Source organism: Xenopus tropicalis, chromosome 8 (assembly GCF_000004195.4).
Source record: "Xenopus tropicalis strain Nigerian chromosome 8, UCB_Xtro_10.0, whole genome shotgun sequence".
Classification (NCBI taxonomy): Eukaryota; Metazoa; Chordata; class Amphibia; order Anura; family Pipidae; genus Xenopus; species Xenopus tropicalis.
In genome coordinates, this window is record NC_030684.2 from 20,983,466 (window position 1) to 21,006,649 (window position 23,184).

The 23,184-nt window shown below is 44.1% G+C and overlaps 2 long non-coding RNA genes across 4 annotated transcripts in view; both read right to left on the reverse strand.

Moving 5' to 3' along the window:
• The window catches only part of LOC108645164, a 455,446-nt gene that overhangs the window by 209,224 nt on the left and 223,038 nt on the right, over positions 1–23,184 (reverse strand). The window lies entirely within an intron of this gene.
• Positions 1–23,184, reverse strand: part of LOC101734547 — a 57,461-nt gene that overhangs the window by 5,658 nt on the left and 28,619 nt on the right. The window contains exon 2 of the long non-coding RNA XR_004219703.1: positions 20,405–20,615. This is a non-coding gene — a long non-coding RNA (uncharacterized LOC101734547). The remainder of the gene's footprint in view (positions 1–20,404; positions 20,616–23,184) is intronic.

Genomic DNA, 23,184 nt, shown 5'->3' on the forward strand with positions numbered 1-23,184 from the left:
TTCCCAACTAGGGGTCGGCACGGAGGGACAGGGACAGTTATTTTGGGGAAAAAATTGCTTTGTTTTCCGATACTGGTGATTAAACTGTGTGAAGATTGAAATCCCAAGAACTGGTATAAATATATTCATTTTAAGTTCACTATGCTAAGGTCACTCAATTAATGAAATGCACTGCATGTCACTGCACAATGTGTCATTGTCAAACCGAGCAGGAGAGGAGCCCTCAGCGCTCATAGCTTGGAATTTAAGGGGCCCAAATTCAGACAATCTCTAGTGTTCCATTACATTACAAAATATCAGCCCCATATCCTGCTACTGCAGGAGACCCATCTCGAGGGACAATGCCTACTGGCATTAAAAAAGCCCTTGGGAGGCTCATGGCTATCACGCCCCCTTATGCCAGACGCACTTCTATTTTGATTAGAAAACACATACCTTTTAAACTTCACTTCATGACTTACATACAGACCCTCAGGGCAGATTTGTAGCCCTTTCTTGTACCTTAGCTATCCAACCACTGACCATAACAAGTATATATGTACCACCAACCTTTCAGCTCCAGGCAATGCAGCAGGTAAGGCAAGAAGCTACAGAATACCCAGCAGCCCCACTAGCAGCCTGATAGGCAATCCCACACCCTGATGGACACTATACTGTTACTTTGGGCCTCACCGACATCTGAAAGTGGAAAGATCTATCCACATGGGCTCCTGCCAATCCACTAAGTATAAACACACTAACCAGAATCAACTTAGCCTTAGCTATTTCTCACTTACACAGACTAGTGGACCAAATACTATATGGTCTGGTCTGCCCATACAGTCCTCCTTAAGATAAATATAATACCAGCAGGACGATCCCAAATTTGTAGCCTTAGTTCACCGTGGCTATCCGAGGCGGGCTCTAAGGAGCCTCAATGGACTTCAGGGACACTAATAACAACACTGCAAGCCCTGACGTAGTCTGGGACGATTGTAAGGCTACAATTACGGGGACATTACTTGGTGCTATAGCAGGAGCGAGAAGAGCGGCCATTCAAAAAGGGAATGATGTCCAATGATTTCTTTCAGAGGCAGACCCCCACACGGCCTCATTCACGGAGGAAACAGTACAGTAACTACAGCCTAAGCGGGATGAGCTTGGCAGGGGACAGGTTGACACCGAGCTGTTAAAATATGAGTGCTTGCCAAAGCCTAGCAGCCCTTCTCCATATAAAATAGCCATAACCATGAGAGACACCCCTCCTCCACGTTAGCGGCTGGAGGGGACTCCAACATACTTCTGGATCCACACTTAGACTGCTCGGCCAGACACTCCAGTATTCCTTCTAGACGTCTGACATGATGTAGAGAACTGCCACACTGAAAAGGACTATACATTCTATTTACACAGACATAATACTTATTGGAGAATAGATTATATTTTTATTTCCCATAATTCATTACATCAAGTCGTAAGCAGTCAGACTCTCACTAGAATGTAGTTGGACCACTGGATGTAGCAGTTTCTATAAAATTGTATGAAAATTCTAAAAAAAAAAAATCCCCTCAAAGCTTCCACTTTAAAGAAATTTTTCTGCATTTTTGTGGGGTAAAAACACACAAAACAATACATTGACCCACCCAAAATCATATATTTTTGAGCTGTGGGGACACGTACTTATGTGTAACTTATGCATAACATTCATGAATCACACTGTGAATATATATATTTATAGCTCCAACCCTGGAAGGCTAAAGTTTACTGTTCTCGAGCATATTTAACATATAAAAAAGCTGAGACAGAGAGAAACGTTCTGGGATTACCCTTTAATTCACTGGCCATTTACCTTACTGGGATAAATGTATATGTGCCCCATCCATAGTACTAGTGCCCATATCAGCCTGGGATTTATTATGTTGCTTTGAAAAACTGTTCTTCCACTTCAGCTTATTCTTCAGCCCGTTCTTAGCGCAGCCCATTTTCTAAACGCTTCTCCTCCTACAGGTTTAGGGGTACAACACTCAAACTCTCTCCACTTCTTCGCCCTATAGCGGAGCAGGCTGCTTGTGCTTTTCTAAGGGATCCCGGCCTCCGTCTTTTTGCGGCGCCGCTCTGAACACCCCAATATTTCCATTGACTTTGACAGGAAAGATTTTCAAACTGCTGCCACACTTACAGCTCTGAAGCTACACTCCCCAAACTTGAATAACATAATCATGGGGTCACCCCAAATGAAACAGCGACATTTGTTGGACAACTCAAAGTGGAAGGGGCCAACAGCGGCCAATCCAATTTCACCCATTGACTTTAATGGAGACATTTAAACTGCTTCCAATCTTAGAGCTCTGGAGCCAAACCCACCAAACTTGAATCACATAGTCAAGGGGGAAACCCAAATGAAAAGGCAATTTTTCTTGGGTGCCCAAAAGTGTACGGAGCTACCAACAGCCAATCAGATTTAATTCACTGAATTTCATTGTTTAACATTTAAAATACTGCCATTCTCACACTATTTATGCCAGAGACAAATGAAGCAGCATTTATTTATCCTTTACTGGTCGCTGGTACTGATGATTGAAGCAAAAATAATCTAGCGAAATGTTTTTACCCAGGTCTAACAATCATGTTGTTTCTGCTACATTGTTTCACAGTGTTTCACGACATGTGACTTCACTCCTAGAAATGTGACAGTTGGGTTTGTCCGTTGGTTGACTTTGTGGTGAGAGGTAAGTCTGAATCCCCTCTGAGAGATTTTTTGCCAAATAACCCTTATTTTAGCTAAAAAAAGATGGGAAATAGTTGGGTGATGCCCCCCTAGACTAGCGGATGTTGCTCCTCTCACAGATTTTAGTGAATTTGGAGAAATTTAGAGATGACATTAATCTTAGCGCTGGTTGGGAGACACAGACACAGGGTTTGGCAGTTTTGCAGTTCTGCAGCAAATATATCCTTTTTTTTTTGACTGGTGACCCCATAAACATTTGGAGGCCATACAATACATACATTTTTCCTCCCAGTATTGACAGGCTCCTTAGAGTTCTGCCCCTTTGCCCCGGGTATCTGCCCTGCTCTCATGTAGCAACCTTAACATTTAACTGAATTTAACTCAATACATTTCAATACATTTTTCTTTTACAGAAAAAATGTATTAGTAAAAGTCTCATGTACTTTGCCTTCAAGCACCCCCGACTGTGGGGGGCAATAGGGTACATGGTAGGAACAGAAATGGGGGGGGGGGGCTATTACCAACACCGGCACCAATCAGATTTATGCCTTCATAGTTCTACCTACAGCTGGCAGGGCAAAGCTTATCACTGCTTGGTTGCTATGGGTCGCTGCCAGGTGCAGGTTGATACATGAGCCAAACTGTATTTCTCCCTTTCCAGACACAGGGCCTGATTTACTATTTCTAACTATTGGAGGGTTAAATCTAAATCACTTGTCCTAAAATAGTGGTGATACCCCCTTAGAGGACCGGTCAAAGCCGATTGCCATATTCAGTAGCGCAGTACAACTGGGAGGGATACAGAAAAGGAACCCTAGTATATACTGCTATAAATGGCAGAGAGGTTTCGACTCATGAGAGCTCACACTCTCTTCTCTCTGTCTCCCCATAAAGTGAAATATTCAGAGATTCTAGCGATTTATAGCGAATTTCCAAGCAATTTACTGCGATACAGAAGAAGACAGAGAAGACGACAGAGAAGAAAGAAGATTCCTTATTGAGACCAGCAAATACCATCTAGAGAAGAGGAAGAAGAACCCACCCCATTCCTGATCATCTGAAGGAAGGTAAGGATCTTGTATTTTCTCTCTGTAATATGTATGACATAGTAGGTGAGGTTGATAAAAGACACATGTCCATTCAGTCCAACCTTTTGTCCAAATGATCCCTGCCTAACTGCTAGCTGGTCCACAGGGAGGTGGGAAACCCCATCTGAAGCCTCTCTATTTTGCCTCAGAGGGGGATAAAACTACTTCTTGGCTCCATGAGGGGTATTATTAAAACTGGTGAAAATGTGCTGCTGTTATTCCAATACCCCTAACTCTAATTTTAATTTTGTGTAACGAGGTCTTTAGATAGTTATTTTACACATCCACATTAACCCTAACCTTCCCAAATCTCTCTTTTATATTACAGGGGCAGCAGAGATGGGCTTGTGTCCCAGCAGGAAGTATGACTTCATGAAAGGCTACAGCCAGGTAAGGCCGCTCACAGCTTGTTTTATTCTCTGTCCTCTCCAAACCCAAGGGGTTAAAGGGAATACTAACCCAATTATAAACACTGTATATTTTCAATGTAAATACAATTAGAGGGTTTAGCTTAGTGTGTGCCCTGAGCGTTACATTTCCCATATTCAGGGTTAAAACGTACTAGTGAGAGTTTCCATGTTATTTGCTCTCTAAATAAAGATCATTTGAACAGCTCCCCTAGTGCTAATAAATACACATTGGGGCAGATTTATCAAAACACGAGTTCGAATCCCGAATGGAAAAAAATTCGGATTGGAGACGAAAATTCCTGAAGATCGCAAATATCACGAAAATGCTTCCGAAAAAATCGTATTAGTCACAATCCGATCCGATTTTTTCGTGCTAAAAATACGCAAGCGTCGAAAAATTTGTGAAAGCATTGAAAAAGTCGCGCAAGCTGCGAAAAAGTCGCGCAAGGTAGGAAAAAGTCAAGGAAAATACGATTGGACCGATCGAGCGAACGGTCGGAGCGTTCGTGGATAAGTAAATGTGCCCCATTGTGTTGATATTTGTGCATTTGGGATGAATTATTATTGCTGGGGATTAAATACAAACTGCTGGAGACCTAAATGTTGTCTTGTTTCCTGCATTTCTCTAGGCCTCAAGGTGGATCTACCGGGAGGAGGAGCACGGGATCTTTGAGATCACCGATTTTGAGGATCCCCGGGTGAGCCCTTACTTGGACTGCATTAGGCAGTACATCACTGCTGAGATCAGGAGGGCCCTGTATGATTACTGGATGGCCAGAGACTGCCTGACAATCACCAAATGGTGGTGGTTGACATGGAAGGCAGAGTTCCGGAAGAACAGGAATGATGCCAAAGTCTACCTGGAGTACCTCTATAAAAAACTAGAGGAGATCAACAGGGCCATACTCCTGAAGAACATCGACAGATACCCAGGTGCAGTATATAAACCATCCTCCTCTTGCTTTCTTCTTTGTATGCTGTTATTTCAAAGGAATAGATTTCTTTCCTTCTCACTATTTTGTTTTGGAAAGAGTAAGGGGTTGATGAATTAAAAGCCATTACAAGTCTGTGATTTTGAGCATTGAGTGAAAAACATGAAAAAGACATATAAATCCCGCGCGGCTGAAACCTGCTGAGAGGCCATAGAAACCAATGGGAAGTGAATCTTCATCATTTTGCCAAACAGAAAACCATATTTATGATTGTGCAAATGGCTTGAAAATGCACGGAAAACCGCAATTTGTACTTTTTCCCACAATCACAGAAAGTTGAGGGCAAAGGTGCAATGCTGCTAAGTCTATATTTTTACTTTGCTCTACTGTCCAAATTAAGGTTAATGTGCCCATAAGAGTTATAGGATTTCTACAGGGATATCACTTGCTCTGGTTTCAGATTGACGTTATTTTGTTTGCTTTTACAGACTGCCCTTAGAACAACGGCACCAACTATCAGAACCACCGGTAGTTTATCACTAACAAGTTACGGTGCATCTCCGTCTGGGTACTCCATCTACAGGGAACAGCAGTGAGTATGTGAGGCTATGCCAGTTCCACCAGAGTTGCCTCCCCCTCATCCAGAATATGGTATTATGCACAAGAGCACCTTAACCTGCTTGGTAAAAACTGCATTCCCTTTCCCTCCATCCCTCAGACTGCAGGAGCCGGGGTCTGCAGGCTGCCTGGGGCACAATGGAATGGAACGGAATGCAGCATTGACCTTGCAGCTTGAAGGGGTTCCTGTGTATGGTACCATATTTCTTTCCACAGCATTACCACCAGGGGTGCCTCCCTTTCCAGCCACCACAGTTCCACCAGTGGTGCTTTCGCCTTGATTCAAAATATGGTATTATGCACAAGAGCATCTTTTGCTACTTGGTAAACACTGCATTCCTTTTTACTCCATCCCTCAGACTACAGATGCCGGGGTCTGCAAGCTGCCTGGGGGCCATAGAATGAAACAGAATGCAGCATTCACCATGTGACTTCAACATGCTCATGTGTATGGTACCATATTCCCTTGTTTCCCTCACCCTGCTTCCCTTGATTATGGCAAGCAGGGTGAAGGCATTGATTCTGGGAGCAAATCCGATTGCCGTTAAGGAGTCAGGAAGGAATTTTTCCCTCTAATGAAGCAGATTGGCTCAAAGCTTCTCAGAGGTTTTTTTTTGCCTTCCTCAGAATCAATGAAAAACACAATTTATTATTTGTATTATTAATAAAACTGTGATTTTCACAGATGAACCATCAAGCCGTGTGTGTGTCTTTATTCTGGGTATTGGGCTCATTTGGAAGGGGAAACACATAGAGGGGGAGAGACTGAGAATGGAACAAATCAGCAAAGTAGAGACACTGAAAAGTTAAAGAAGAAAGAAAGAGAAATGTACACATGTTGCTGCTTTATAAGAAACCCTGCTTTCCACTGTATGTGTCAGTCTGATTCCTTACACCCCCCAGCACTTCAGTACCTGTGAGTGACACACACCAGTCCTCCAGCGGGTATGGCCGCTCTACCAAGCATTCTCACACCGGGCTAACGGGCTGAGCTTCTGTTTATAATGGGCATTCTTGGCATCCTCCCATCATTCCCCATCATGGCATCCAGCCCTGAGCCCAAATCACTGAAGGGTAAAATGCACAACACAATATTCATTGGGCAGATGTGAAGGTGCCTGTGGGTACAAAACCTGCTCCTGTATGGATACTATGCAGCCATATTCCCTGGATACACAGAATATTGCCAGGTGAGCAGTAAAGCACAGAACCCACCCATGTTATGGAACCCCCATACTGAGGGGAAGGGAAATCCTTCTGATTTCCGACAAACAGGTAACTCTTTTGTATGTATCAAATCCATTCCCTTTTCAAAATATATGGATCCCTAGTCCTGCCGGTGCCATCTGAACCAGGTGCAACTGAATGAGGCACCGGGAAGCAGCAGCGGGCAGAACCCCTGTGGCACCGCGCCGTATACAAGAGCAGAATAAAGACCTTCCTAGCATTGCTGGATACAAACACCAGCATGGCGTAACATCAACATTCCCCTAAAGCTTTAAGCTACTGCCAGATGGGACTTACTACCCGCTGTGTGTGGCACCCAGGCCCATGCCAGCGGATTGGCTGATATTTGGCCTGCGTTTATTATACACCGGCTGAGAATCAGCCCCCTCTGGCAATAGCTTCAATGAACAGCGATACAACCCAAACCCAACTCTTTCACTTTAATGTGCCAGCGTTGCCCCCCTGTCCCATCTCTGCCCCAAACTGACACATAATTCTGTTACCTTACCAACTCAGTTTTATAGAAGAGTAACACAATTACTGCTAGAAGTAAAGCTACAGAGGAGAAAGGGTTAATACTGTGCCCCGCGTGTGTATCCCAGTTTGTTACATGCTATTATTCCCATCATTTAGTTATGAAGAATAGCCCCCAGTAATGTACAGAGGGGTAACAGCACAGAGTGGGATCCGCTCTCTGCTTGCCAATAGCGTGCCAGGAATCAGCACCACTGCCAGATATTTGCAGCAATGGAAACGATATTAAACCCCAACGCTGCTCATATTCAGACAAAATCGCCGGTGCTGCTACCTATAGGATTCCCATTACTAGCCGGGCAGAGCAGTTTATATACGACAGTACAAGCAGACAAACAAGTGCCCGTGCCCTGGGCCAAGCATAGATGGAGCACACAACTAGCAGCTTCATTCTACTTATACTTTATTGTAGTTTGGGGCGTGTTTTGGGGAGACCTGCACCTTTTTCAAGCATCCTGGCAACACTAAAATAAAGTCTAAGCAAGCAGCATTCACCTGCTCTGTGTGTGCTCCTTCCCATTAATACTATGTACTATGTATATAAAACATTGCCTTAAGGTGGATGCAGGGTACTGGGAGTTGTAGCACCAAAGCCACTGGAGCTGCAGGACCATTCATGCGAGTTCCCCCAAGCACAGAAGGTTCCTGCACAGCAGCAGCGGAAGGTAACATAGGTTCAGCAGAACAAGATGGCGTCAGTAGGGCAAGATGTTACCCACCTGCGTACCCACCCCATGTACAGCTTTGTTTGGGTAGCGCCATTGTACCCTGTGCAGGAGCTGAACTAAGGGTTTTACGGTACTACTAATATTTCTATCCCATTCTTTTTCTCTCTTTCAAACCACTATTGGGATGCTAGGGAAAACTGGACCTAGCAACTAGCTGTCTGCTGAAATTCTCCCTAAATATGAATGGGGCCCCTGAACAGTTTGATACTAAATGTATATAGGATTACCACTATACTGTACCCCTGATACCATCTTGCCTTACTATACTCATTATCCCACAGTTACACTCTGTACCCCTGAGACCATCTTGCCTTACTATACTCACTATCCCACAATCCCACAGTTACGCTCTGTACCCCGGATACCATCTTGCCTTACTATACTCATTATCCCACAGTTACACTCTGTACCCCTGAGACCATCTTTTCTTACTATACTCACTATCCCACAGTTACACTCTGTACCCCTGATACCATCTTGCCTTACTATACTCACTATCCCACAGTTACACTCTGTACCCCTGAGACCATCTTGCCTTACTATACTCACTATCCCACAGTTACACTCTGTACCCCTGAGACCATCTTGCCTTACTATACTCACTATCCCACAGTTACACTCTGTACCCCTGATACCATCTTGCCTTACTATACTCACTATCCCACAGTTACACTCTGTACCCCTGATACCATCTTGCCTTACTATACTCACTATCCCACAGTTACACTCTGTACCCCTGATACCATCTTGCCTTACTATACTCACTATCCCACAGTTACACTCTGTACCCCTGATACCATCTTGCCTTACTATACTCACTATCCCACAGTTACACTCTGTACCCCTGACATCATCTTGTCTTACTATACTCACTATCCCACAGTTACACTCTGTACCCCTGATACCATCTTGCCTTACTATACTCACTATCCCACAGTTACACTCTGTAACCCTGACATCATCTTGTCTTACTATACTTAAGAGGTCATATGACTTAATTGGTACCTAATGTGGTTAATATGTACCTAATGGGGCTATAAAACATACAGGGAGCCATAGATACAGAAATGAGGGCAACCAACCTACTATATACTGTAAGTATCTACTGTACTGTAATGATTGGAAGGAAGTAGAATATTGCTTTGCTCCAAAGGCCACAATGCAACAGCATGGCTAAAGCCCCTTCAGCAGCTCCGTATTATAATTATTCTTATTCTCTATTGCTGAACAGTCCCTCACTCTGCTGTGCTGTAACTATGCTAACTGTTCAGCAATAGCGACTAAGGATAATGAGAATACGGAGCTGCTGAAGCACAGATGGGTCAGTGAGCTCTAAAGAGAAATATGTGAGCCATAATGCGTCCCGCTCCCACTTTAATATGCCTTTCCCAGTGCCCCCTGTTTCTCACCCCAATGGGCTATGTGCCCAAAACCCCATAGCCAGTTTATCTGCAGTGCCAAAATAATGTATAATGCCTACAGGGCACATAGCCAGTATATATGCAGTGCCAACACCATCTATAATGCCCACAGGGCACACAGCCAGTATATATGCTGTGCCAACATCATGTATAATGCCCACAGGGCACACAGCCAGTATATATGCAGTGCCAACATCATGTATAATGCCCACAGGGCACACAGCCAGTATATATGCAGTGCCAACATCATGTATAATGCCCACAGGGCACACAGCCAGTATAAATGCAGCGCCAACATCATGTATAATGCCCACAGGGAACACAGCCAGTATATATGAAGCACCAACATCATGTATAATGCCCACAGGGCACACAGCCAGTATATATGCAGTGCCAACATCATGTATAATGCCCACAGGGAACACAGCCAGTATATATGCAGTGCCAACATCATGTATAATGCCCACAGGGAACACAGCCAGTATATAAGAAGAGCCAACATCATGTATAATGCCCACAGGGCACACAGTTAGTATATATGCAAAGCCAACACCATCTATAATGCCCACAGGGCACACAGCCAGTATATTTGCAGTGCCAACATCATGTATAATGCCCACAGGGCACACAGCCAGTATATATGCAGTGCCAACATCATGTATAATGCCCACAGGGCACATAGCCAGTATAAATGCAGCGCCAACATCATGTATAATGCCCACAGGGAACACAGCCAGTATATATGCAGTGCCAACATCATGTATAATGCCCACAGGGCACACAGCCAGTATATATGCAGTGCCAACATCATGTATAATGCCCACAGGGAAAACAGCCAGTATATAAGAAGAGCCAACATCATGTATAATGCCCACAGGGCACACAGTTAGTATATATGCAAAGCCAACACCATCTATAATACCCACAGGGCACACAGCCAGTATATTTGCAGTGCCAACATCATGTAAAATGCCCACAGGGCACACAGCCAGTATATATGCAGTGCCAACATCATATATAATGCCCAAAGGGCACACAGCCGGTATATATGCAGTGCCAACATCATCTATAATGCCCACAGGGCACAAAGCCGGTATATATGCAGCGCCAACATCATGTATAATGCCCACAGGGCACACAGCCGGTATATATGCAGTGCCAACATCATCTGTAATGCCCACAGGGCACAAAGCCGGTATATATGCAGTGCCAACATCATGTATAATGCCCACAGGACACACAGCTGGTATATATGCAGCGCCAACATCATGTATAATGCACACAGGGCACAAAGCCAGTATATATGCAGTGCCAACATCATGTATAATGCCCACAGGGCACACAGCTAGTATATATGCAGTGCCAACATCATGTATAATGCCCACAGGGCAGACAGCCAGTATATATGCAGTGCCAACATCATGTATAATGCCCACAGGGCACACAGCCAGTATATATGCAGCGCCAACATCATGTATAATGCACACAGGGCACAAAGCCAGTATATATAAGGTGCCAACATCATGTATATTGCCCACAGGGCACACAGCCAGTATATATGAGGTGCCAACAGCATCTATAATGCCCACAGGGCACACAGCCAGTATATATGCAGCACCAACATCATGTATAATGCACACAGGGCACAAAGCCAGTATATATGAGGTGCCAACATCATGTATACTGCCCACAGGGCACACAGCCAGTATATATGAGGTGCCAACATCATGTATAATGCCCACAGGGCACACAGCCAGTATATATGAGGTGCCAACATCATGTATAATGCCCACAGGGCACATAGCCAGTATATATGCAGTGACAACATCATGAATAATGCCAACAGGGCACACAGTCAGTATATATGCAGTGTCAACATCATCTATAATGCCCACAGGGCACACAGTCAGTATATATGCAGTGCCAACACCATCTATAATGCCCACAGGGCACACAGCCAGTATATATGCAGTGCCAACATCATGTATATTGACCACAGGGCACACAGCCAGTATATATGAAGAGCCAACATTATGTATAATGCCCACAGGGAACACAGTTAGTATATATGCAGTGCCAACACCATCTAAAATGCCCACAGGGCACACAGCCAGTATATATGCAGTGCCAACATCATTTATAATGCCCACAGGGAACACAGCCAGTATATATGAAGAGCCAACATCATGTACAATGCCAACAGGGCACACAGCCAGTATATATGTAGTGCCAACATCATGCATAATGCCCACAGGGCACACAACCAGTATATATGCAGTGCCAACATCATGTATAATGCCCACAGGGAACACAGCCAGTATATATGAAGAGCCAACATCATGTATAATGCCCACAGGGCACACAGTTAGTATATATGCAAAGCCAACACCATCTATAATGCCCACAGGGCACACATCCAGTATATATGCAGTGCCAACATCATGTATAATGCCAACAGGGCACACAGCCAGTATATATGCAGTGCCAACATCATATATAATGCCCACAGGGCACACAGGCGGTATATATGCAGTGCCAACATCATCTATAATTCCCACAGGGCACACAGGCGGTATATATGCAGTGCCAACATTATGTATAATGCCCACAGGGAACACAGCCAGTATATATGAAGAGCCAACATCATGTATAATGCCCACAAGGCCCACAGTCAGTATATATGCAGTGCCAACACCATCTATAATGCCCACAGGGCACACAGCCAGTATATATGCAGTGCCAACATCATGTATCATGCCCACAGGGAACACAGCCAGTATATATGCAGTGCCAACATCACATATAATGCCCACAGGGCACACAGGCGGTATATATGCAGCGCCAACATCATATATAATGCCCACAGGACACACAACTGGTATATATGCAGCGCCAACATCATGTATAATGCACACAGGGCACAAAGCCAGTATAAATGCAGTGCCAACATCATGTATAATGCACACAGGGCACAAAGCCAGTATATATGCAGTGCCAACATCATGTATAATGCCCACAGGGCACACAGCTAGTATATATGCAGTGCCAACATCATGTATAATGCCCACAGGGCAGACAGCCAGTATATATGCAGTGCCAACATCATGTATAATGCCCACAGGGCACACAGCCAGTATATATGCAGCGCCAACATCATGTATAATGCACACAGGGCACAAAGCCAGTATATATAAGGTGCCAACATCATGTATATTGCCCACAGGGCACACAGCCAGTATATATGAGGTGCCAACAGCATCTATAATGCCCACAGGGCACACAGCCAGTATATATGCAGCACCAACATCATGTATAATGCACACAGGGCACAAAGCCAGTATATATGAGGTGCCAACATCATGTATAATGCCCACAGGGCACACAGCCAGTATATATGAGATGCCAACATCATGTATAATGCCCACAGGGCACACAGCCAGTATATATGCAGTGACAACATCATGAATAATGCCAACAGGGCACACAGTCAGTATATATGCAGTGTCAACATAATCTATAATGCCCACAGGGCACACAGTCAGTATATATGCAGTGCCAACACCATCTATAATGCACACAGGGCACACAGCCAGTATATATGCAGTGCCAACATCATGTATATTGACCACAGGGCACACAGCCAGTATATATGAAGAGCCAACATTATGTATAATGCCCACAGGGAACACAGTTAGTATATATGCAGTGCCAACACCATCTAAAATGCCCACAGGGCACACAGCCAGTATATATGCAGTGCCAACATCATTTATAATGCCCACAGGGCACACAGCCAGTATATATACATACATAGTAACATAGTAACATAGTAAGTTGGGTTGAAAAAAGACATACGTCCATCAAGTTCAACCATAATGCCTATACCTAACCTGCCTAACTACAAGTTGATCCAGAGGAAGGCAAAAAACCCCATCTGAAGCCTCTCTAATTTGCCTCAGAGGGGAAAAAATTCCTTCCTGACTCCAAGATGGCAATCGGACCAGTCCCTGTATCAACTTGTACTAAGAGCTATCTCCCATAACCGTGTATTCCCTCACTTGCTAAGAATCCATCCAGCCCCTTCTTAAAGCTATATAATGTATCAGCCAGTACGACTGATTCGGGGAGGGAATTCCAGAACTTCACAGCTCTCACTGTAAAAAATCCTTTCCGAATATTTAAATGGAACCTCCCTTCTTCTAAACGGAGTGGGTGCCCTCGTGTCCGTTGGAAGGACCTACTGGTAAATAAAACATTAGAGAGGTTATTATATGATCCCCTTATATATTTATACATAGTTATCATGTCACCTCTTAAGCGCCTCTTCTCCAGTGTAAACAGACCCAACTTGGCCAGTCTTTCTTCATAACCGAGACTTTCCATACCCTTTGCCAGCTTAGTTGCCCTTCTCTGGACCCTCTCTAGCTCAATAATGTCCCGTTTGAGCACTGGAGACCAAAACTGAACAGCATATTCTAGATGGGGCCTTACCAGTGCTCTGTAAAGGGGAAGAATAACCCCCTCCTCCCGTGAATCTATACCCCTTTTAATACAGCTCAGAACCTTGTTTGCCCTTGCAGCTGCTGCCTGGCATTGCTTGCTACAGCCAAGTTTATTATCTACAAGGACTCCAAGATCCTTCTCCATTATGGATTTGCCTAGTGCAGTCCCATTAAGGTTATACGGGGCTTGCATATTTTTACATCCCAGGTGCATGACCTTACATTTATCCACATTAAATCTCATCTGCCACTTAGCTGCCCAGATTGCCAGTTGGTCAAGATCCTGCTGCAGGGATGTCACATCCTGGATAGAATTGACTGGTCTGCAGAGTTTTGTGTCATCTGCAAACACTGATACATTACTCATAATACCCTCCCCTAAGTCATTTATGAACAAATTAAACAAAAGTGGACCCAGTGCAGAACCCTGAGGGACCCCACTGAGAACCTTACTCCAAGTAGAGAATGTGCCATTAACAACCACCCTCTGTACCCGATCCTGTAGCCAGTTTTCTATCCATGTGCAAACGACTTCACTAAGACCAATAGACCTTAGCTTAGAAAGCAGTCGTTTGTGGGGAACGGTATCAAATGCTTTGGCAAAATCCAAATAGATTATATCTACTGCATCCCCACTGTCCAGCTTCTTACTTACCTCATCATAAAAAGCAATTAAATTGGTCTGACATGACCTGTCCTTCATAAAGCCATGCTGATTACTGCTCATAATGCCATTCTCCACTACATAATTTTGAATGTGATCCCTTAACAAGCCTTCAAATAACTTGCCCACCACGGATGTCAAACTTACAGGCCTATAATTGCCAGGCTGAGATCTTATTCCCTTTTTAAATATGGGAGTGACATTCGCCTTCTTCCAATCACTAGGTACCATACCTGATGAAAGAGAGTCTGAGAATATCAGAAACAAGGGCCACTGCAATTCTGCCCCTAGCTCTCTCAGTACCCGAGGGTGTATTCCATCTGGCCCAGGTGCCTTGTTTACATTTATCGTGTGTAACCCTTTAAGCACCATATCCTGTGCCAACCACTGTGTAGTTGGAGCTGAGGCAACAGTGAAGCTATTGGGTGAGACTTGGCCCACTGGCTCCTCTACTGTATACACAGAAGAAAAGAACTGGTTAAGCACATCTGCCTTTTCTGTATCCGCTGTAACCATATTGTTATTATAACTCAATGGGGCCACACCCTCAACCTGCATCTTTTTACTATTAATATACTTAAAAAACTTTTTGGGGTTAGTCTTGGCCTCGGCCGCGATGCGCTCCTCATTTTCTATCTTTGCCTTCCGGATTGCTGTTTTACAACACTTGTTATAGTGTTTATATTCATTAAACGCAGCTACTGTCCCCTCTGACTTATATTTCTTAAAAGCTTTCCTTTTTTTCCCTATTAACTTCTTTACCTCAGAGTTAAGCCACATGGGGTGATTCTTAACACTTCTACTTTTTCTTATTAATGGAATGAATTGAGAACAGTAATGATTTAATATCATTTTAAATGACAACCATTTCTGCTCTGTATTTTTATCAGAAAACATAATGCCCCAATCTATGCCCTGAAGCGCTGCCCTTAAGGAGCTAAAATTTGCCTTCCTAAAATTCAGTGTCTTTGTTGCCCCCGTGTAAATTTGTTTCCTGCACCAAACATCAAATGAAATAACATTATGGTCACTATTACCCAGGGGTTCAACCACTTGCACATTTGCTATACGTTCTGGGTCATTAGAGATCACTAGATCTAGTATAGCATGGTTCCTGGTTGGCTCCTCAACAACCTGTGACATAAAGTTGTCGTGCAGCAAGTTTATAAACTTGTTCCCATTTACTGTCCTGGCAGTACTATTGCCCCAGTCAATATCAGGGTAATTAAAATCCCCCATTATTATCACTTGCCCCAAACTAGCAGCCTTTTCTATTTGCAACAGGAGCTGGGCCTCCTCCTCTTCGCTTACATTAGGGGGTCTATAGCATACCCCTACAATTAGCTTGGTAGATTCTTTACTATCTGTGCCAACATCATGTATACTGCCCACAGGGCACACAGCCAGTATATATGAGGTGCCAACATCATGTATAATGCCCACAGGGCACACAGCCAGTATATATGAGGTGCCAACATCATGTATAATGCCCACAGGGCACATAGCCAGTATATATGCAGTGACAACATCATGAATAATGCCAACAGGGCACACAGTCAGTATATATGCAGTGTCAACATCATCTATAATGCCCACAGGGCACACAGTCAGTATATATGCAGTGCCAACACCATCTATAATGCCCACAGGGCACACAGCCAGTATATATGCAGTGCCAACATCATGTATATTGACCACAGGGCACACAGTCAGTATATATGAAGAGCCAACATTATGTATAATGCCCACAGGGAACACAGTTAGTATATATGCAGTGCCAACACCATCTAAAATGCCCACAGGGCACACAGCCAGAATATATGCAGTGCCAACATCATTTATAATGCCCACAGGGAACACAGCCAGTATATATGAAGAGCCAACATCATGTACAATGCCAACAGGGCACACAGCCAGTATATATGTAGTGCCAACATCATGCATAATGCCCACAGGGCACACAACCAGTATATATGCAGTGCCAACATCATGTATAATGCCCACAGGGAACACAGCCAGTATATATGAAGAGCCAACATCATGTATAATGCCCACAGGGCACACAGTTAGTATATATGCAAAGCCAACACCATCTATAATGCCCACAGGGCACACATCCAGTATATATGCAGTGCCAACATCATGTATAATGCCAACAGGGCACACAGCCAGTATATATGCAGTGCCAACATCATATATAATGCCCACAGGGCACACAGGCGGTATATATGCAGTGCCAACATCATCTATAATTCCCACAGGGCACACAGGCGGTATATATGCAGTGCCAACATTATGTATAATGCCCACAGGGAACACAGCCAGTATATATGAAGAGCCAACATCATGTATAATGCCCACAAGGCCCACAGTCAGTATATATGCAGTGCCAACACCATCTATAATGCCCACAGGGCACACAGCCAGTATATATGCAGTGCCAACATCATGTATCATGCCCACAGGGAACACAGCCAGTATATATGCAGTGCCAACATCACATATAATGCCCACAGGGCACACAGGCGGTATATATGCAGCGCCAACATCATATATAATGCCCACAGGACACACAACTGGTATATATGCAGCGCCAACATCATGTATAATGCACACAGGGCACAAAGCCAGTATAAATGCAGTGCCAACATCATGTATAATGCACACAGGGCACAAAGCCAGTATATATGCAGTGCCAACATCATGTATAATGCCCACAGGGCACACAGCTAGTATATATGCAGTGCCAACATCATGTATAATGCCCACAGGGCAGACAGCCAGTATATATGCAGTGCCAACATCATGTATAATGCCCACAGGGCACACAGCCAGTATATATGCAGCGCCAACATCATGTATAATGCACACAGGGCACAAAGCCAGTATATATAAGGTGCCAACATCATGTATATTGCCCACAGGGCACACAGCCAGTATATATGAGGTGCCAACAGCATCTATAATGCCCACAGGGCACACAGCCAGTATATATGCAGCACCAACATCATGTATAATGCACACAGGGCACAAAGCCAGTATATATGAGGTGCCAACATCATGTATAATGCCCACAGGGCACACAGCCAGTATATATGAGATGCCAACATCATGTATAATGCCCACAGGGCACACAGCCAGTATATATGCAGTGACAACATCATGAATAATGCCAACAGGGCACACAGTCAGTATATATGCAGTGTCAACATCATCTATAATGCCCACAGGGCACACAGTCAGTATATATGCAGTGCCAACACCATCTATAATGCACACAGGGCACACAGCCAGTATATATGCAGTGCCAACATCATGTATATTGACCACAGGGCACACAGCCAGTATATATGAAGAGCCAACATTATGTATAATGCCCACAGGGAACACAGTTAGTATATATGCAGTGCCAACACCATCTAAAATGCCCACAGGGCACACAGCCAGTATATATGCAGTGCCAACATCATTTATAATGCCCACAGGGCACACAGCCAGTATATATGAAGAGCCAACATCATGTACAATGTCCACAGGGCACACAGCCAGTATATATGTAGTGCCAACATCATGTATAATGCCCACAGGGCACACAACCAGTATATATGCTGTGCCAACATCATGTATAATGCCCACAGGGAACACAGCCAGTATATATGAAGAGCCAACATCATGTATAATGCCCACAGGGCACACAGTTAGTATATATGCAAAGCCAACACCATCTATAATGCCCACAGGGCACACATCCAGTATATATGCAGTGCCAACATCATGTATAATGCCCACAGGGCACACAGCCAGTATATATGCAGTGCCAACATCATATATAATGCCCACAGGGCACACAGGCGATATATATGCAGTGCCAACATCATCTATAATGCCCACAGGGCACACAGCCAGTATATATGCAGTGCCAACATTATGTATAATGCCCACAGGGAACACAGCCAGTATATATGAAGAGCCAACATCATGTATAATGCCCACAAGGCCCACAGTCAGTATATATGCAGTGCCAACACCATCTATAATGCCCACAGGGCACACAGCCAGTATATATGCAGTGCCAACATCATGTATAATGCCCACAGGGCACACAGCCAGTATATATGCAGTGCCAACATCATATATAATGCCCACAGGGCACACAGGCGGTATATATGCAGTGCCAACATCATATATAATGCCCACAGGACACACAGCTGGTATATATGCAGCGCCAACATCATGTATAATGCACACAGGGCACAAAGCCAGTATAAATGCAGTGCCAACATCATGTATAATGCCCACAGGGCACACAGCCAGTATATATGCAGTGCCAACATCATCTATAAAGCCCACAGGGCACACAGCTGGTATATATGCTAAAATCTGGTGGACATCTACAATGGAAAAATTGACCGCACTCATCCACCACAAAATGGACATATATGAAAAAATATGGACACCCTGGACCGAAAACCAAAACAATCGACCAACTAACCATATCTAAAAACGGACAATGCCAAGGGAAAATCCCAGACGCTAACTAAATAAAAGGAAAAAAAGAGAAAAGAAAAAAGACCACCCAGATGAAAACGGCAAGGCGAGAGTCCAACCCCCCCCTTTACCTCTAACCCTCTATCCAACCCCTATTCTACTTTCTTTAACCCCTGTTGTTCCACATATTTTGTATGCATCCTACTTTGTTGTAAAACAACTAATAAAAACAAAGTTTAATAAAAAAAAAAAAAAAAAGCCACTTTGGGTAAAGTTTTGTAAAATGGCCCCCCCTGGACCTGCTCCAGAAAAACCACTATTTTTCAACTGCCCCATCGGTGATCGGGGTACACAGACTATTGCATGTGTCAGTTGGATCTCCCCCTCTGCTCTACATTATGCAGCAAGTAGTCTGTAGGAACCTGAGCCCCTTCTCCCAAGGATTCTCCCTTCGTAAAGGATTCGGCCCAATACCGGGTTTGGAAGGGTTAAATCTCAAAAAAATTTCAGCTTCCGTGTTTACATGTAAAAAAGCCACATGATTTTTCGGATTCGCATTTGGTCCGGCCAGGAACGTGGATTCGGCTGAATCTAAATCCTGCTGAAAAAGGCAGAATCTTGGTTGAATACTGAATCCTAGATTCGGTGCATCCCTAGAAAATACTGCCCTGATGGAAGGTGCCCAACACATGGGTATCATCTAGCATTTTAACCTTTTTGTGTTCTTAATGACATTCTATTCTAAACATTTACTAGATGTATGTGGGCAACAGAAAGAGTAGAGCCGTACCAATTTAGCAAGAAGTCTCACAATCTGAGAAGCACTGAGCCTTCCTAATATTACCTAAGGGATATACAATCTGAGCTGTAATTAGCATCGTTGTATGCCCATTAAACTGCTCCCAGATGTCTCTTTCTTGGAAATAATCCTTTGCCTAAATGGCTTACATGATCAATACCTCCCCCACCGATCAGATAATCCTGGTGCTGGATTTTGTTCCCAAATCTCTACAGATTTCCGTGCGTCATATGATTTGTCAGGAATCTATATTTGCCCAGGCAGCAAACACAGCAATATCGCTCACCTTTTTTAGCTGAGGAAGAACGCCTAACGGGCAAAACAGAGCCAGGCACCCCGCCGAGCTTTAGGCCTCCATTGCCTGCTGTAATCTGCTTCTTCTTGTGCTTGTGCCGTTTTAGCTGGTGTGCAGCCAGGGCTAGGGCGACCGTACGAAGAGCCGTGCCAAAAAGGACCTTTCGAAGACCAGGAGACAGCCTGAGTTGCAAGAATGTGGACTGCAAAGACAAAAAATATATAGATTCATTATAATAACCAGCTATGGATTTTGGAAAATAATAAATGTGTCTTGTGACATTGTGGCAAGCAAGACAAGGGTACTTCAAGGTCAAAGCTCCTAATGCCTTCCCACCCCAAGCATTCAGAAAGCAACAGCCTGAAATTATTATAGTTTTAAGTATCTGAAAGGGTCACAAAATGCAACTAAGTCAACTGTGCGGCCCAGCCTACGCTAGAAAACTGGGTGACATAAATGTACACAGACGAATACAAAAGCAAACATAATCAGGGACATCTGGCTTGTGTGTCCAAAATAATGTGCCAAATAGCGTAGTGCTAGGGGCCCCCATGTCCTGCCTCTCCTATATGTACTTCTACCTCAGGGAACTGCTCACAAATTCACCTGATTTGTTGCAGTTGGTAACTCTGCTTGCATGTTAGCCCCTATGTCGGTGTTTTGTGCCAAAATTAGAATTGTTATTATTGATAGTGTTCCCAAATCTCCAGCTTTCAAATCCAGAACTCCCCTTGTAATTTGGATGGGGGATACAAGTGCCATTTATAATTTCGCTTTCTCTTTCTGTACATCAGCAAACACAAAGCTTTATCTAATCCAGGAATCGAATGCGTGCCAAGAGAATGCAGACTTACCTGTCCAAAGATTGTGTCCAAAAACACTGGTATCTCTGCTACCGTCATGGCAAGGGCCTGAATGATGGACATCCCCTCTGCTCTCTGAAACGCCAAGGAAGCTAACTTAAACAAGATTTTTTTTCTTTTTATTTCAGAGCAGTAGCAGTAATGTTATCCTTTTGGTCTCGCTAAGGCAAAGAACGTGGCACCTTCATGTGTCCCGTCTTCCACCTGGAAACAAAAAAAAAACATTTCTGGTTATATATTGAACGCATTACGTAAATGTGTGTATATATATATATATATTCATGTAAATGCAGCCACTTGCTGTGACCTCTGCAGTTTCCAGGAGATGGGGTGCAGTGACAAAACTAAGGATGCACAAAACCACTACAATACCATATTGATCACTAGTGGCTCAACGGTTAGTATATTGCCTTGTAGTGCTGGGGGTTTGATTTTAACATGGGCAATAACTGCAAGAAGTTATATAATCTCTCTTCATTCCTAAACTGGCAATCTGTGGGTTCTGGCAAATGCCAGAGGGGCTTCTGTAAGATGCCATAGACTGTCACTATTTATTGGGCCTGTGGGGCTGTTTTTATTTTGAATCCCAATCCAGACCTGTCTCTGTGTGTTTCCTCAGGGCACTCTGCTTTCCTCCCACACCCCCAAAATATACTGGATGGCCCTTGATAAAACTGACCCTAATATAATAAGGACTTTATAACTAGGGCAATGGTTGGCAAACTGTGGGTCTTGAGCCACAAGCGGCTCTTTAGCCCCTTGAATTTGGCTCTTCCAGGTGCAGGATCGCACATACAGCCATATATTTATTTAGCCCCCACTTTCTACCCCGTGTACCTGTACCAGCATTAGTGTGTAGCCATATATTTATTTAGCCCCCCCTCTCTGCCCGTGTACCTGTGCCAGCATCCAGCATTAGTGTGTAGCCAAATATTTCTTTAGCCCCCACTTTCTGCCCCGTTTACCTGTGCCAGCATCCAGCATTAGTGTGTGTCCATAGATTTATTTAGCCCCCACTTTCTGCCCCGTGTACCTGTGCAATCATCCAGCATTAGTGTGTAGCCATATATTTATTTAGCCCCCACTTTCCATCCCGTGTACCTGTGCCAGCATCCAGCATTAGTGTGTAGCCATATATTTATTTAGCCCCCACTATCTGCCCCGTGTACCTGTGCCAGCATCCAGCATTAGTGTGTACCCTTATATTTATTTAACCCCCACTATCTGCCCCGTGTACCTGTGCCAGCATTCAGCATTAGTGTGTAGCCATATATTTATTTAGCCCCCACTATCTGCCCCATGTACCTGTGCCAGCATCCAGCATTAGTGTGTACCCCTATATTTATTTAGCCCCCACTTTCTGCCCCGTGTACCTGTGCCAGCATCCAGCATTAGTGTGTAGCCATATATTTATTTAGCCCCCACTTTCTGCCCCGTGTACCTGTGCCAGCATCAAGCATTAGTGTGTAGCCATATATTTATTTAGCCCCCACTTTCTGCCCGTGTACCTGTGCAAGCATCCAGCATTAGTGTGTAGCCATATATTTATTTAGCCCCCACTTTCTGCCCCGTGTACCTGTGCCAGCATCAAGCATTAGTGTGTAGCCATATATTTATTTAACCCCCACTTTCTGCCCCGTGTACCTGTGCCAGCATCTAGCATTAGTGTGTAGCCATATATTTATTTACCCCCACTTTCTGCCCCGTGTACCTGTGCCAGAATCCAGCATTAGTGTGTAGCCATATATTTATTTACCCCCATTTTCTGCCCCGTGTACCTGTGCCAGAATCCAGCATTAGTGTGTAGCCATATATTTATTTAGCCCCCACTTCCTTCCTGTGTACCTGCGCCAAGAATAAGCATTAGTGTGTAGCCATATATTTATTTAGCCCCCACTTTCTGCCCCG